Source organism: Narcine bancroftii, chromosome 3 (genome assembly GCF_036971445.1).
Source record: "Narcine bancroftii isolate sNarBan1 chromosome 3, sNarBan1.hap1, whole genome shotgun sequence".
In the NCBI taxonomy this organism is placed as follows: domain Eukaryota; kingdom Metazoa; phylum Chordata; class Chondrichthyes; order Torpediniformes; family Narcinidae; genus Narcine; species Narcine bancroftii.
The window spans coordinates 75,362,389-75,379,507 of NC_091471.1; the positions used below are offsets into that span (position 1 = coordinate 75,362,389).

At 39.2% G+C, this 17,119-nt stretch overlaps 2 long non-coding RNA genes across 3 annotated transcripts in view; one reads left to right on the forward strand and one right to left on the reverse strand.

Annotated features, from left to right (window-relative positions):
- Window positions 1-2,485: 2,485 nt before the first annotated feature.
- On the forward strand, window positions 2,486-14,526 carry LOC138757269 (uncharacterized). 2 transcript variants are annotated; one of them, XR_011353472.1, is made up of 3 exons: window positions 2,486-2,593; window positions 7,658-7,806; window positions 14,421-14,526. It is a non-coding gene; the product is annotated as an uncharacterized lncRNA (long non-coding RNA). The 2 variants fall into 2 exon arrangements; XR_011353473.1 differs by lacking the exon at window positions 2,486-2,593 and adding an exon at window positions 3,661-3,752.
- Window positions 14,323-17,119, reverse strand: part of LOC138757268 (uncharacterized) — a 40,600-nt gene continuing 37,803 nt past the window's right edge. The window contains exon 3 of the long non-coding RNA XR_011353468.1: window positions 14,323-14,443. This is a non-coding gene — a long non-coding RNA (uncharacterized lncRNA). The remainder of the gene's footprint in view (window positions 14,444-17,119) is intronic.

Below are 17,119 nucleotides of genomic sequence, written 5' to 3' on the forward strand. Positions count from 1 at the left end.
TGTTGCTTTAGATGCAGAAAAAGCCTTTGACGGAGTAGAGTGGAACTACTTATTTAAAGTATTACAGAAATTCAACTTACTGGAAAAATATATTAATTGGATTAAAGCATTATATAATGGACCATTGGCGAAGGTAGTAGTAAATGGATATGTATTGAACCAATTTAAGTAGGTCAACTAGACAGGGATGTCCATTATCCCCCTCTTTGTTTGCCTTAGCAATAGAATCTTTGGAAGAACTGATAAGAATAGAAAATAAAATAAAAGGGATAAAAAGAAAGGAGACAGAGTATAAAATCAGCTTATTTGCAGATTACATCATAGTATACCTAACAGAACCAGAGATATCAATAAAAGAATTACATAAGAAATTGAAGGAATATGGAGAAATATCAAGGTACAAGATCAATGCAAAGAAAAGTGAAGTGATGCCAATGAGTAATGTGGATTATACAGAATTTAAAAAAGAATCACCATTTAAATGGCAAGCACAAACAATCCGACATCTAGGTATTAGGTTAGATAATAGATAATTAGGTATTAGGTATTAGATTAGATAATAACTTAAGCAAATTACTACAAACTAAATTATCAGCCACTAGGGGATATGGGGAGAAGGCAGGTAGGTGGAATTAGGTCATAAATTAGATCAACCATATTCGCATTGAATGGCGGAGCAGGCTCGATGGGCCATTTTTGGCCTACTCCTGTTCCTACTTCCTTTGTTCCCATGTTCCTAATAAATAAATTGCAGGACTTAGAATATTGGAAAGAATTATCGCTAACTTTGATGGGGAGGGTAAACTGCATTAAAATGAATGTGTTCCTAAGGATACAATACTTATTTCAAACATTACCAATTCTCTTAACAGAAAAATTATTTAATTAACTAAAGACAGTAATAAGGAAATACTTGTGGAAAGGGAGGAAACTGAGGGTACCATTAGATAAATTAACAGAGAGGTATAACTAAAGTGGTTTGCAATTACCAAACTTTAGAAATTATTATAGAGCTGCACAATTAAGGTATTTATCAGATTTTTACCAGACAAGGGAACAACCAGACTGGACTAAGATAGAACTAGATAAAATAGGGGAGAAGGTACTTTATAAATGGGATGAAAAGTTGGTGCAATATAAAAGCTCACCAGTATTGCATCACTTACTTAACATATGGCAGAAGATCCACTTAGAAAGGAAAAAAAACGAATTACCAAATACCAAAATTATTATTGACGCAAAATCCACTAATCCCTTTTACAATAGATAACCTTTCCTTTAGCAAATGGGAGAGAAAAGGAATCAAAAGAATAGAAAATTGTTTTTTTGGGAAATAATTCATTAACATTTGAATATTTGAAGTACAAATATGGAATAACTCATGGTACAATGTTTGCATATCATCAACTGAAAGCTTATTTAAAGGATAACTGGGAAACAGATTGAGATTACCAGAAGGAAGCAGCTTTAAATATGTGATTACAGACACAATGATAATTAAAAGATTTATAACGAACATGTACGTTAAGCTGCAAGAAAATTATGAAATAAACTATAAACCTAAACAAAAGTGTGAAAAGGATTTAAACATAAAGATAAAAAATGAAGCATGGGAAAAGTTATGTTCTGAAACTATGAGGAATACAATAAACACAAGGTTACGCATGATACAGTATAATTGGTTACACAGGTTATATACCACATCTCAAAAGTTAAAAGAATGAGATCAAACATTATCAGATAGATGTTTTTGCTGTAAGAAGGAAATGGAAACAACAATACATGCAATTTGGGTATGTAAGAAAGTGAATAAGTTTTGGGAAGAACTAAATCAGATATTAAATAAAATCACAAAAAAATAACATACCAAAAAATCCAGAGATCTTTCTTCTAAGTAACATAAGAAATAAAGAATTAGGCCTCAAAGTGGATAAAGTGCAAAAAAAGATTCATTATGATAGCCTTAGCTGTAGCAAAAAAATGTATAATGTCAACTTGGAAAATGGAAGAGAGCCTAAGAATACAGCAATGGTACATGGAAATGAATAAATGTATTCCATTGGAAAAAATAACATACAATTTAAAAAATAAAGTCACATTGTTTGAACAAATTTGGGAACTGTACATGGAACATAACAGAGAGAGCTTGCCTCGGACCTTCATTGATAAGAAGACAAAACTACTTGATCCGGTGTGTAACAAATAGATGAAGCATTTTTCTTGTTTATTTTCCTTTGTGTGAAGATTTTGTTTTATGGTTTTTTTGTATTGTATATGTTGAATATTTATGGGTTTTGGATGGGTGGGAAGAGAGGAAGGAGGGAAAGAGGGGGAAAGGGAGAAGATGCCACTGTGTAAATTTAATGAGAAACATTTGTACATATTTTGGTTGATATGGTTCACAGTGTGAAAAATAAAAAAATATTTTAAAAAGCTGATCATTCTCATTATGATTTTTGGTTGAGAATTCCAGGATTTATATCTAGTCATGATGAAGAAAATGCCTGACATGATGGAAAATTTAGAGCTGACAGCCCATGATCCTCGAGCTCTTGAACTTGAGAGCAATGATGTGATGGGAGGTACTCATGAAGTAAGCTTGATCTTTGTTTGTATTTTATTCTGTAGATGAGTATGGAGGCCACTCATGTGGAGGTTGAATATTGAGTAGAAATCACTTGTGTGCAAATCCGGAAAATTGTTCCCTCAAGCAATTCAATTCAAGTTCATGTTTATTGTCATCTGATTGTACATATACAACCCGACAAAATAGTGTATTTCTGGACCAGAGTGCACACACAGACTCACAGTACACCCTACACATAAACAACATATATACATATTGAGATATAAATATGTATAAAAATAATTTTTGGATTTTGAGGATTGTTCAACAGTCTCACCACCTGCAGGAAGAAACTGTTTCCCATCTTGGCAATCCTTGTTTTTATGCTGGTGTTTTCTTCCAAGAAGACAGTGTCTGAAGGATATTATGGGCTGGGAGAATCTTGATACTTTTCTGAGCCCTCTTTTAGCACAGTTCCTTGTAGACATCATCAAAGGGCGACCCCAATGATCTTCTCAGTAGCTTTAATCACCCTCTGTACTGACCCCTGATCTGATGCTTTGCAGCTACCCTACTACACTTTACATACTATGATGCCAGGACACTCTCTCTTGTAGGATGTTAGGATGGTAACTTGTAGCCTTGCCTTCCTCATCTTCCTTAGGAAGTGTAGGCACTGCTGAATCTTGCTGACTAATGAGGAGGTGTTCTAGGTCCAGGATAGGTTTAAATTGATGTCAAAGAGTTTTGTGCTCCCCATTCTCTCTGTGATGGAGCCATTGAAATGTAGTGGGTAGTGGTCCTTCATCCTTCTGAAGTCCACAATCATCTCCTTTACGCGTTCAAATTGAGACTCAGGTGGTTGCTAATGCACCACTGTAGTAGCCTTTCAACCACCTCTCTGTAAGCTGACTCATCATTATTGCTGATGAGGCCAACTACTGTTGTGTCATCCACAAACTTGATGATTCTGTTTGGCCTGAACCTGACAGTACCATCGTGAGTTAGCAACATGAACAACGGGCTGAGCAGGCAGCCCTGAGGTGCACTAGTGCTCAGTGTGATGGGACTTGAGTATTTGTTTCCTACCCAGACAGACTATGGACTTCCAAGTAGCTGCTTTGAATCCTGTGGAGAGTTAGGAGCTGAGTCAGCTGGTCCGCACAGTCCCTCAGCACTCGACCAGGTATGTTATCTGGTCCTGCTGCTTTTCTAGGTTCACCCTGTTATGTTTGTTCCTTGAAGAAGAACACCCTTCCATTTTAAAAAAACTTTACTGCTCGAGCTGCTTGATTTCTGCCGTAGACTACTTTTTGTTCCCACACAAACAATGCACATTGCCTACTGGGAAATGTAGTTCTTTATTATACATACATAATAACACATCTTTCCCCTTTTAAAAAAAAAACACATAGACAATACTATGTCTACATAACAAGGGTATCAACATCCCGTGGCCAGACTCTTTCCATTCAGCAGCTTTCCATCAGTCTCTGACTGGTTTAATTGTCCTTTTTGGTCTGATATGTGCTTCCACCGGTGTATGGCTTGCATTTGCTGCATTAGTAGTTGTATCTTTCTGTGAACACTGAACAACATGTTCCTTTTCTACATGTGCCAACCCCTTTTGTGTCCTGACAGGTGAAGGGTCACGACCATCGATTGGAGCTTGTGGTCGTAGATCCACGCAGTTGCTCCACACAAGTGTCCCTCCCCCATCAGGATCTGGTAGGATTGTGGATCTATTTCCTCTTGCACATATCCTATCTGGACCATGTGCCAGAATTGTGATCTCGGATTCCCAATTGAACTCCAGGCTTCAGGACTGGTCGGCTTTTCACAGTCTTATCATGATCCTGTTCTTGTTTTACTTTCTCTTCCACTTTAGCCTGTTTGACTTTGTGTACTCTTTTAGGTGTCAACAAATCTTCATGCATTGGAAGGTTGGTACGGATGTCTTCATCCATCATCATTTGGGCAGGAGAAAGGCCATCTGTAATGGTGCACTTCTGTGAATCATTAGACTTCTGTGAAAATCCTCTCATCCATCATGTGCTTTCTTCATGAGGCTCTTCACCTTGACAGAACTCTCTGCTAGGCCATTAGACTTTGGGTGATGTGGGGTTGAAGTTATATGTTAAAACTCCCAAGTATTGGCAAAGGACTCAAATTTCACTGCTTGAAAATTGTGGACTATTGTGTGATACAACTTCACAAGGAACTCCATGTCTCACAACACATTTTTCAGGAAAGTGATAACTGCTTTACTGGATGTTGACTGCAGTGTTGCTACCTTTGGGTAATGTAGTTCTTTATTATACACATATAATAACACATCTTTCACCTTTAAAAAAAAAACCACACAAACACAATACTATGTCTACATAACAAGGGTATTTAGATTCCATGTCATGCTAAGCACTTGCCTTAGTTCCAAATGATTTTAGTTCTTGGTGCACGCCCATACAATGTATCATCAATCATGGTCTCAACTCCACATATACTTTCACAGGTCATGTGGATGGTTTTATGATAGACTTCTGGTATGGACAAGATCCCTTATGGTAGCTGAAGAAAGTGGTATCTTTCTTGAGGAGTATTGAAAGTGCATAGTCTCGAATTTGCCTCATCAAGCGTCATCTGCTAAAACTCCGACAATGCTTCAAGTTTGCTAAACCACTTGGCCCCTGCAAACCAGGACATGATATCCTCACAAGTCGGCAATTTAAAATTCTCTCTCTTTATGGCTTTATTGAGATATCTTGGGTCCAGGCATAGACCCAATGCTCCATTTTTCTTTTGCACGATGGCCAGTGAGCTGTCCCAATTTGTATGTTTTTCAATTTTCTGGATGACTTTCATTCGAATCATGTGTGCTAGTTCTCATTAAGTTTGTCTTGAAGTGGAAGCAGAACTTTCCTGCATTCATGGACAACAGAACCCACTGTCCCATCTCCATGGATCTGGTGTATACCAAATAAACATCCAAACCCCGAAGATGAAGACACAACACTCTTCCATGAATGTTATGTGCTCATCTTCGGTCTGTGAAGCCACTTTGAAAGCTCTTTTCACCAGTTGAGCTCTTTACAGCTACTCAGACCTAATATTGCCCAAATTCACATTATACAATTAATAACTGTGACTTTAGATGCTGCCCTTTGTGTTTGAAGACTATACAGCCTCCTTTTACTAGAATGTTATCTCCAGCATAGTCCGTCACTTTTAATTTCACTGGATAAATCTTGCTCTTTATTTCAAGGGTCTTGTAATTATCCATAGATGACAGATTTACATGAGCTCTGGTGTTGAGCTTAAATGGAATGACTGTCTCATTCACAGTCACTGCAACAATCAATTCCATTTTTACCAGCAGCAGTAGCCTGTAGTGAATCCACAAAGAAGTCCTCCATTTCTTCATCCATTGTGTGCACCTTTCTTTTTGTAGCCCCTGCTTTGCAGCACTTTGCAAAATGATTCTTCTTCCCACATTTATTGCAGGACTTTCCATAGGCAGGATTCATCTTTGAAATATGTCTACCTCCATACCTGCCGAATTTGCTGTTTGAGCCTACCACTTTGCTTTGCTGTAGCTTTGGGAAACTCCTGATGTTCTTATCTGTTTTCACTGCATGCACTGTTGTGTCTATCCTGTGCAGCTTCTTACCTTGTGCTCGTGTGGTCTCTGATGCCCTACACATATTCACAGCCTTTTTCAGTGTCAATTTTTTTTCTTGCAACATTCTTTCTCCTAGCCCATTATATGGAAATACACAAACTATTCTGTCCCTAATGAATGAGTTTTTCAGATCTCCAAATCCATAGGACTTAGTCAGTGTCGACTAAAGATTGGTCAAAGCTCCTATTTCTGATCACAAAAGAAAAACTTGAATCTCTCAAACGTGATGTTTTTACTTGGAACAAAATACTCCTCAAATTTTGTCATTAGAGTGTCCAATGCGAATGCTGTGCCATCAATTTGAAAACTGTTACAGAAATCCAAGGGATCTTCACCCATCTCATGTAGAAATATAGATGCTTTCCATTTTTCATCAGTCTCTCCCTCTCCACCAGCCTCTAAATAAATGATGAATCCCTGTTTGAAGTGTTTCCAATTATCAGTTAGATTGGCAGTAAACTGCATCAGTTTAGGAGGATTTAACTTATCCATGTCGGGAACAATTCTTTCTTACTCGCATGCATTTGACACCATGTTATGTTTGTTCCTTGAAGAAGAACAATCTTGCAGAGTTTTAACAATAGATAACTTTATTTTTTGAGTTGCTTGAACCATCTGTGCACTCGACTTCTGTCATCTACTTTTAGTTCCTGTGCAAACTGCGCGTGTTGCCTACTGGCCACATAATAGTACACCCCAGGGGGGATCCTCCATACCTCAGCTGCAGCTATTCAGGGTGTTTGTACCTGAGGGGAGAATGAGGCTTTCTTTGACATTGTGTTATTTTCTGCATTGAACATGTGTAGAAGATGTTCAGCCTGCCAAGTTGCGAGGCATTATTATCACTGACCTGCAAGATTGACTTGTGGTCCATTATAGTTTTAATGCATTGCCACATGCACCTTATGTTACCAGTGTCACACAGCTAACTCTGGATCTTCAGTGCATAACTCCAATTTGTCTTCCTGATTGCTTGAAGAATTTTGAGTAGCGCACATGTCTAGCTATAGTTTCTGGTTTGCCCTGGCTGTGTCATGTTTGGTCATCAAGATATCCTCCCTACACTTACCTACTGTATATAGCTGGTCACTCTGCTTGTATTTTCATTGATGTTATACTGGTCATTGTAGGTGGCCACCTCCCTGAATCTCCAAGAGTCCTTTATGCCAAAGCAGTCCTGCAGCTTTCCTATGGCTTCCCTCGGCCAAGTTCTAATCTCCCTGCAAACTGATTTAATTTGACTCACCAGTTGTCTATATGCAGGGCTCAACAGAATGGAAATGTGGTCCAATTTTCTGAGGTTGGGGAGGGTGATGGACTTGTATGCTCCAGGGACATTTGTGTACACCATATCTAAGATGTTCTCTCTTCTGTTTGGAATACTGTTGGAACTTTTCACGTTATTATTCCAGCTTCATCTATTCAGATTAGTGGTGGTTTGTTAATCAGTTGTCAGACTGGATCTTAATGAATGATGGAGAAGCTGCACAATTAAGGAAGTCCGTCACTCATCAAACTGCAACCAGCTGCTGCCCTATTCTTGTGTCTTCAATACTGACAGGTAAGAATCCGATTAGTGTTAATATAGAACAGTTCAGCACAGGAACCATTGGTGATACTTAAAACTATAAGACCATAAGTGATGAGGAGAAATTCAGCTCATTGAATCTGCCCATCATTCAATCACATGCTGATCCATTTTCCCACTCAGCCCCACTGCTCAGACTTCTCCCCATTACCTTTAATGCCCTGGCTAATCAAGAACCTATTAATCGCTGCCTTAAATGTACAGAATCACCTGGTCTTGACAACCACCTGTGGCAATATTGTGGCCATTAACCACATTCTGGCTAAATAAATTTTTCAGCATCTCTGTTCTAAGTGGATGCCCTTCAATTCTGAAGTTGTGCCCTCTTGTCCTAGACTCTCCCAATATGGGAAACAACCTTTCTATATCTATTCTGTCCATGCCTTTCATCATTTGAAATGCTTCAATGTGATCTTCCCCTCCTTCTCCTAAATTCCAATGAGTACAGTTCAAGAGCTGTCAAGCACTCCTAAAATGGTAAGTCTTTCATCCCCGGTATCATCTTTGTGAACCTTCTCTGAACCCTCTCAAAAATCAGAACATGCAAAGCTGGTCACAATGCTTCAAGTGAGTCTCACTAGTGCCTTATAATGCTTTAACATTACATCCATGCTCTTCTAATTTATTCCTCTTGAAATGGATACCAGCATTGCATTTGCCATCTTCACCACCGAATTAACCCACAAGTTTTTCTTCAGGCCATCCTGCATGAGGACTCCCAGGTCCCTTTGTATTTGGGTATTTTCAATTTTCTCCTCATTTAGATCATAGTCTACCCATTTATTTCTTCTACTAAAATACATGACTGTACACTTTCCGAGATTGTATTTTATTTACAACTTTTCTGCCCATTCTCCTAATGTGTCTAAGTCCTTCTGCAGCCTCCCTGTTTCATCAGCACCATGGGCTCCTTCACGTATTTTGGTATCATCTGCAAACTTGGCCACAAAGCCATTCATTCTATAATCTAAATAACTGATATATTGCTAAATCTCTCCTGCCTGCACATGATCCATATCCTTGCATTTGCTGCATATTCACTTGACTATCTAAAAGTGCCACTATTGTGTCTGCTTTCACCACTACCTTGGTAGCCCATCCTAAGCACCTGCAAGGGATGCCACAACATGGAATGTTGAGGAAGAGGGGAAACCATTGCGATGTGTGTTTCCAAGCATAATAAAATTATTGCTTTGGACCTCAACTGTTCTTGTTTTTTTTTCTAACATCCTAAACTGGCATAAATAGTTCACTCTCCATCATGAACATTTTAATTGACTCAATATTTACAGATGCTGGAAAAAAACTAATTCCAAATTTTCACCACTTTTGCTGTAACAATGTATGAACATAAGAAATAAGAGCAGGAGTGGGCCGTTTGACACATTGAGGCTGCTCCACCATTCAATAAGATCATGGCTGATCTGGCTGTGGACTCATCTCTTCTTGCCTGCCTTCTCCCCATAGCTCTTAATTTCCCTATCATTCAAAAATCCACATTGGCTCTAAAAATATTTAATGAGGCAGTCTCTGCTTCTTCTTTGGGCAGTAAGCTTCACAGATTCATGACAGGCAAGGCTCCTTAACACTTCTTCTGCTTCATCGATAACCACATTGTGCTGCCTCAAATACCCACGATGAACTCGTTGAATTTAATCCACTTTGCTGCCAACTTTCACCCTGACTTCAAATTCACTTGGTCTCTCTTTAGCACCCTCTCCCCTTTCTCAATCTCTTTCTTCATCTTGAGAGACAAGTTCTCAAAAGATATTTTCTACAAACCCATGAACTTCCACAGCTATCTTGACTTGATGTCTTCACACCCTATCTGCTGTAAGGATTGCATTCCTTTCTCTCATTTGCTCTATCTCCATTGCATCTGCTCCCAGGATGAGGTCTTTCATGTGACTTCATCTGAGATGTCCTCCTTCTTCAAAAAAATGTGGCTTCCCCTCCTCTACCATCAACTTAATCCTCACACACATATCCTCCATCACCTGCACATCTCCCCTGGTCCACAACAGCCCAATACACAATGACAGGATTTCCCTTGTCCTCAACTGCCACCCCACCAGGCTCCACATCTAACATCATCTTTCACCATTTCTGCCACATCGTCCCACAACAAGACACACCTTTGCCTTCTGCAGGGACCTCTAACTCTGTGACTCCCTCGATCACTCCTTCCTTCCCACCAATCACCCCTCTTGGCATCTACCCCTGTGATGGCAGGAATTTTTACACTTGTGCCTATTCATCCTCCCTCACTATAATTTGGGTCCCCAAACAGTCCTTCCAAGAGAAGCAACATTTCACATGAATCTGCAGGGGTCATCTACTGCATTTAGTACTCCTGTTGTGGCCTCCTCTATGACAGAGAGACTAGATGCAGTCTGGGAGATCGGTTCATTGAGCACCTTTCCTTTGTCTGCTACAATGGCGGGGATCTCCCAGTGGCAACTCATTTCACTCCCCATCCCATTCCCATGACAACATAACTGTCCATGGTCTTGTGCATTGCCAGACTGAGACTACCTGCAATTGGGGGAACACCTCATATACCATCTGGGCACCCTCCAACTAGATGTCATTCACTGTGACCTCAGGCTTCTGATAGCCCCTTCCCCTTCCCTTCCTGCCCCTCCAAACTCTTATATCTCCTATTCTCTAGCCTGGTCTCTTTCTCTCCCCCTTTCCCCTGTCTCCTTTCCTCCGGTTCCACATTCACAGAGCCACCCTCTCACCTGATTATTTTTCACCTTTCATCTTATGTCTTCCTATCCATGTTCAATTATGACCTTTTGCTGTTGGCTTGTGGTCCTCCCCTCTTCTTCCCTCCACCCCCTGCTTTTTTATTAAAATGCCTGCCCGCCTTTTGTTCATACCTTGAAGAATAGCTCGTCCACACTTGATTAGATTTAGTTAGCTCCTATGAACGGAGCATGACCTGCTGAGTTCCTCCAGCCTTTTTGCGTCCTTTCTACATTCACAGCATCTGCAGACTTTCATGTTTCACTCCTGTGAATCTCTGATATTTGTTCTCTGTTGGCTTCAGCTGAGAAAGCTCCAAGCTTTGCAATTTGCTCTCTAATCCTCCCTCCACCTCTCTTTCTGCCTTTAAAGTGTTCCTTTCTACATATTTTCTAAATCTTGCTTATCATTATTTGGTTTTACTCTCTACCTTTGGCTTCCTGATAGAATTTGTTAGACTTTATTTCTGTGAATTACTTTGGGATATTTTGCCACATTAAAGATGGATAATTACAGACTGATGAGAACTGATCAGCTTCCCTCTTCATTTACATAACACTGCCAGCACCAACTTAGGGGGTCCATGGAAATGAGATCTGAGTTAAATGGAGATCTCAGGTCTCATCATTGAACCACATGGATTGGGTCTCATATGACCTTTATTTTCAGGACATTGGTATAAGTGGCAAGGCCAGCATTTATTGCTCATCCCCAATTGCCTTTTGAAACATTTGAATAAACTTAAGAGCACAATTTAGCTTTAAAAATGCAAGAATGCTAATCATTCGGTTTAGAGTCCACCACATTGTTTTGGGACTGGAGATACATACAGACCAAGGTCTGAATGCCTACCCTAAAGTACAGGAGAAACTTTTCACATCAAATCCTGTGCTCCAAATTATTTAATTAACTACATTTAAATTCAACAGCTCTGATTATGTGATTTCAAGTTACATCTTAGGACCGATAGCCCAGATCTATAGATTAGAATAATTTAGCCATGGTATGATTGCAAGAGTGTACATCAACACTCCTTTTCCCTTCCATATGCAGATTGAACCTTTAAACTATCCTCCAATATATGTTCATTGTCAATATTTGAGGACTGGTTTTGAAAGGGTGTTATGTACATTTTCTCATTGAAAGATACTGCCAGAAATATGAAATGTTCCAGTAGCACTTTGTAGAATAAGTTATCAGCAATTGTGTCATTATGAATGATGCAGATAAATAAATAGTGCTTATTTAGGGTGGTGTTATCCCACCCCACAATGGCAAAGTGAAGTCAATAAAAAAATAAACAACTAATAGGTTAGGAGGCATTCTCACATCAAGCATCGACCCTTTTGTCTGATATCCCAAAATGGATATGTCCCAGCTTTTGACATTAATACACTTGTACTTAACTTCTTTATAGGTTTGTTTATTTTTGATGGAAAAATAATTACCAATTTGACATAATCACTTCAATTTAGTTTATTAATAGACTCAGTTATTGCTATTAATAATCAAGTTACAAATATATTCTGCAGAAATGTATAACTATGCAATTTAATAGTCTCAGGTTTGATAGATTAGTAATAGGGTTCAAAATATTCTTTGGCATTGGGACAATTTCCTACTTTTAAATCAAACTAAGATCATGATGCCCAACATAAGCAACAATCAAAAATTACACGGTGATGCTGCTTTAACTGCAGCGAGTTCAATTAAGTAAATTATTGAAAAGTGATGCTGTCACACTTGGATTCAATGAAATAGGAGCATTTGTTTTTCATTTATTTCACAACCTTTAGCAAATATGATTTTCATGCTAAATCTGCAGTTAAATGTTCAGCATGTGGATAATCAGGAAACATTGGTTTCTGCGTGGGATCAATTATCATGTTTAACATGTGAGCATTTTTGAAGTTAATCATGTTATTTATAGTAAAATTAATGCAAGTATATCAGAAAGGAAATAAATTAGTTAAATCACCCATGGTGCCACTAGTCATACAATTATTATCATGGCATAATAAGTGTCAAATGACATTCATGTTTGCTATTCTCCACCTCCAATGAAAGACATCTATCCTTGATATTCAATGGCATTGCCATCACCCTGTCTATTACTCTCCATCTCTTTGTGGTCACCAATGACTCGAGACTTTATGGACCATCAGCATAAATGCTACATCTGTAAGAGAAGGTGATAAATCAGGTGATTCCACTATCTATAATACACAGTTTAGGAGACAGAATACTCTCCATTTGTCTGGATAAGTACAACTGTCAAACGTCAAAGTGTCTCTTAGCATCCTCTCAAAAAAAACAATAAAATAAATGAATATCTTGTTAAAATTTAAAGGAAAAAGTAATCAATAACAGTTTTAATCAATTAATACCATGTGAATAAACTCAATGAATTCAAACATATGTGTATTAATTTGACTTCTGCCCTTTGCAGCCATTCTTTTCCATGAAGTGATTGCACATTGGTACAGATTCAACAACAGATTGCTCAGGATATCAGAACATAAGAAATAGGAGCAGGATTAAACTATCTGGCTCTTGAGCCTGCTTTACCATTCAATAAGGTAGTGGCTGATCAGGCCGAGGACGCAGCATTACTTACCCTCTCATTTCCTATAACCCTTAATTCCTCAACTATCCAAACATCTATCTGTGTCCTAAATGCTTGTAATGAGGCAACCTCTACTACATCATTGGGCAGAGAGTTTCACAGATCCATTATTTTCAGAGGGAAACAGTTCATCCTCATCTCTCGACTTAAATTTACTCTTCTGAACCTCGAGGTTATAGTTCTAGCCTTATGTCCCAGTGCAAACAATACTTCCCTGTTTCTACCAATACTTCTCATAATGTTGTAAATGTCTGTAAGATTGTCCCTCATTCTTGTAAACTTCAATAAGTATGGCCCCATACTGCCCAATTTCTCCTCATAAGCTCACCCTCTCACATTTGGAATCAATCTGACTGCAGATGTTGGGGAATGGCAGTGATTTTGTGTCCATCATTGGATTTACAGCAAATTTAACCACAAGCAACAGAGAGAATAGGAAGTGAGAAGGAGCCAGAAAGTTCAGGACTTCTGCAATTGTATGGGAAATTCAAACCCCTGGTGATAATTCTGAGACACATTAGCAGTTCTCCTCAACAATATTCCCACAGTAAGCTCCAGTCTGCTAAAAACATTACTTTCTATCATGTACCTTATTGCTGTTCTGTAGCAGCCCACGTGTGGAAACACAGACTGGCCCTCAAAATGGCCGACAAATGCAGTGACCATGCGGACCTGGGGATGACACTGAACATTGTCCCAGGTAACCTCTGCATAGCGCGAACACTGGCCAATCGTAGGCTGGCATTCCGATGACACGGGGCTCTGACGTCAGTGCCACGGCCCATTTAAGCACGATGGCCAGTGCAATAAACCAGTCTAATTTTTCAAGGCTTTTGTGTGCGTATCATTCTTCTCCACATAGGCTACAGTTCATTGTATTTACTTCATTAAATAATGAAATAAAATTCTTCTTTTTTTCTGGTCTTAAGCTGCTTTTAATTAAAATCAATTAAATATAATGGAAAATAGATATGCATAGATGGCAGAAAATATAATCTCCACTCATTTCAAGCTTTAATATACATCAACCAGTGAATAGTCATCTTCTGTCTGCAGCCCCAAGAGAATAAGAATAAAACCAATTGGAAGCAAACAAGATTTATTTTTCCTTGTAGCTGAATCTAACACAAGAAATCTAATGGGTAGCACAATGTTGCCAGATGAATCATTTTAATCATTGTTCTAACCTTTAGTTGCCTTCTTTATACAGATTCCATGCCCTGCCATTTTCATCTGAAAAATAATAAAATAAGTTCAACAAATTTGGTTACTTGGAACCTGCCACCTTATCCTAAAACCCAGCATTCACATGGACACCAATCAAATGGAGACAAGTTACCTTACTGCTGTTCCTAATTAAGTGTTTGATTCTTGAAGCCCTTAAGGCAAACAGGAAAGAGAAATAAATAGTGTAATGCACACAACCCCAAACAGCATTTCTTGCCTTTATTTTTGGAGTCCTGCACAAATATATTGTCAACCTTTCCTTAAATATATGTCACCTTTGACAATATTATTTGCAGAGAGAGAAATACAGAAGTTTCCACATTGATGGATTATTTTGCATCACTTCTCCTGAACATTCTCCCGTTTCTTTGTTTTCAGAATGCTAACATAGCATACTTCCAATCTTGGATTGGTTTTAGACAGTCAAACAGTACATCCTCTTCATCATAAAAACTTCAACCTCCAAAGTAAAGGTGGTTACCCTTGCCTGAGTTTGTACCTACAGCACAAATGATTCTAATGCTGCTCTGATGACCTGAAATTATTCACATTGCAAAAACTCCAGTCAATCCAGTATTCCAACTGCCCATATCCTCCCAGTACCAAGACCTACTCACATGTCACAACTGAGACTGCTAATCTAACTTTGCTTCTCCAGATGTTGACTCACTGAGTTCTTCCATCAGTTTGATTTTCTTTCCATATATAATTAAACCCTTAATGCCAGGGCTATTGGCCTGGGAGAGGACAAATGACATTGGCCACTTTGTCCTGGCATTGTATTTGAAGATTTTACAAAGATGTATGGCACCTCTCCAGTGGTTTTATGCGCCTGCTGTAGTGGATCCATCTCTCAGAAGTGGGGATCATCCTTCCTTTACTCCTCCACAAGTTGCTGTCTGTTATATTTGCAGCTTTAGCTTTGTGCTGCTTTGTTTCAAGATGCATTATTCTGAGGCACCCTAATCATAATTGATGTGTATTAGCCCAGCTGTATATCATATTTATGATGAAAGGTAGAGCAATAACCCCTCCCTCGCCTTCTCCAAACATCTTTAATGAAGAGGTTACATTCCAAATGTCACAATGAGACTGATATTGCAAAACACAAGATACTCATGAAATTGGATACAGCAATGAATACTGACCAGATCTGTACACTCATTGCTCATTAATCCTGCAGAAATCAAGAACATCATTAAACATATTTTAGTTAGATAGATTCTTACATAAAAAAGGAATTAAGGGATATGGGGAAAAGGCAGGTAGGTGGAGTTGAGTCAAAGATCAGATCAGCCATGATCTTATTGAATGGCGGAGCAGGCTCGACGGGCCAGATGGCTGACTCCTGCTCCTATTTCTTAAGAAATAGGAAGATGGATGGTTTCCCTTTTATAATTCTATCCAATCATGTAACAATTTTTGTTCAATCATGTTCAATATTTCAGGTCGAGACCTTGCATGAGGACCTGCTGACATTTCGTCTGGACCTGAAATGTTGTTGAGTCCTGATGCAGGGGTTCATCCCTAAATTTAGACCATTCCTCTGCCTCCACAGATAGAGTCTTGCGTTTTACAGCAATGAAAGCTAGCCCTAGCCCTTTGGCCAACTGGCTCGTGCTTACCAAGTTGACTACATAAACTGGTCCCATTTGCCTGCTTTATCCCCCAAAAGTGCAACAACCCCACTAACAAAATGGAGGAGCATTCATGATGATATTGAGAACCTAAAATCTATTTATCAGGAACGAACAATAATCTAGCAAAAAAATGGCATCTTCCAAATGAACTACCCTAACAGGTTGTTAATGACCTCTGTTCCATTTGTGGCAAAGTGTTTGTCCCATGTTGGTCTCATGAGCCACCCCAGCACCCAAAGAACTGAACAGGAAGCAAATCATTCCTGACCACAAGGTATTCTTAAGGAGAAGGAGAAGGGGAAGAAAAGCAAGGAGAAGAAAAAGTAGTAAATAGTAAAGGTTGTGTCTTTTGCTAAGTGTCAAGGGATAAGTTGAGGTCTTTCATGGCTTGGTTCAGCATCATGCTGAAGAAGATTGAAAAGAGGGTTGGTGCGAGAACACAGCCTTGCTTCACGCCATTGTTAATGGAGAAGAGTTCAGAGAGCTCATTGCTGTATCTGACCCGACCTTGTTGGTTTTCGTGCAGTTGGATAATCATGTTGAGGAACTTTGGGGGACATCTGATGCACTCTAGTATTTGCCAAAGCCCTTTCCTGCTCATGGTGTCGAAGGCTTTGGTGAGGTCAACAATGGTGATGTAGAGTCCTTTGTTTTGTTCTCTGCACTTTTCTTGGAGCTGTCTGAGGGCAAAGACCATGTCAGTAGTTCCTCTGTTTGCGCGAAAGCCGCACTGTGATTCTGGGAGAATATTCTCGGCGACACTAGGTATTATTCTATTTAGGAGAATCCTAGCGAAGATTTTGCCTGCAATGGAGAGCAGCGTGATTCCCCTGTAGTTTGAGCAGTCTGATTTCTCACCTTTGTTTTTGTACAGGGTGATGATGGTGGCATCACGAAGGTCCTGAGGCAGTTTTCCTTGGTCCCAACAAAGCTTGAAAAACTCATGCAGTTTTGCATGCAGAGTTTTGCCGCCAGCCTTCCAGACCTCTGGGGGGATTCCATCCATACCTGCTGTTTTGCCACTTTTCAGTTGTTCGATTGC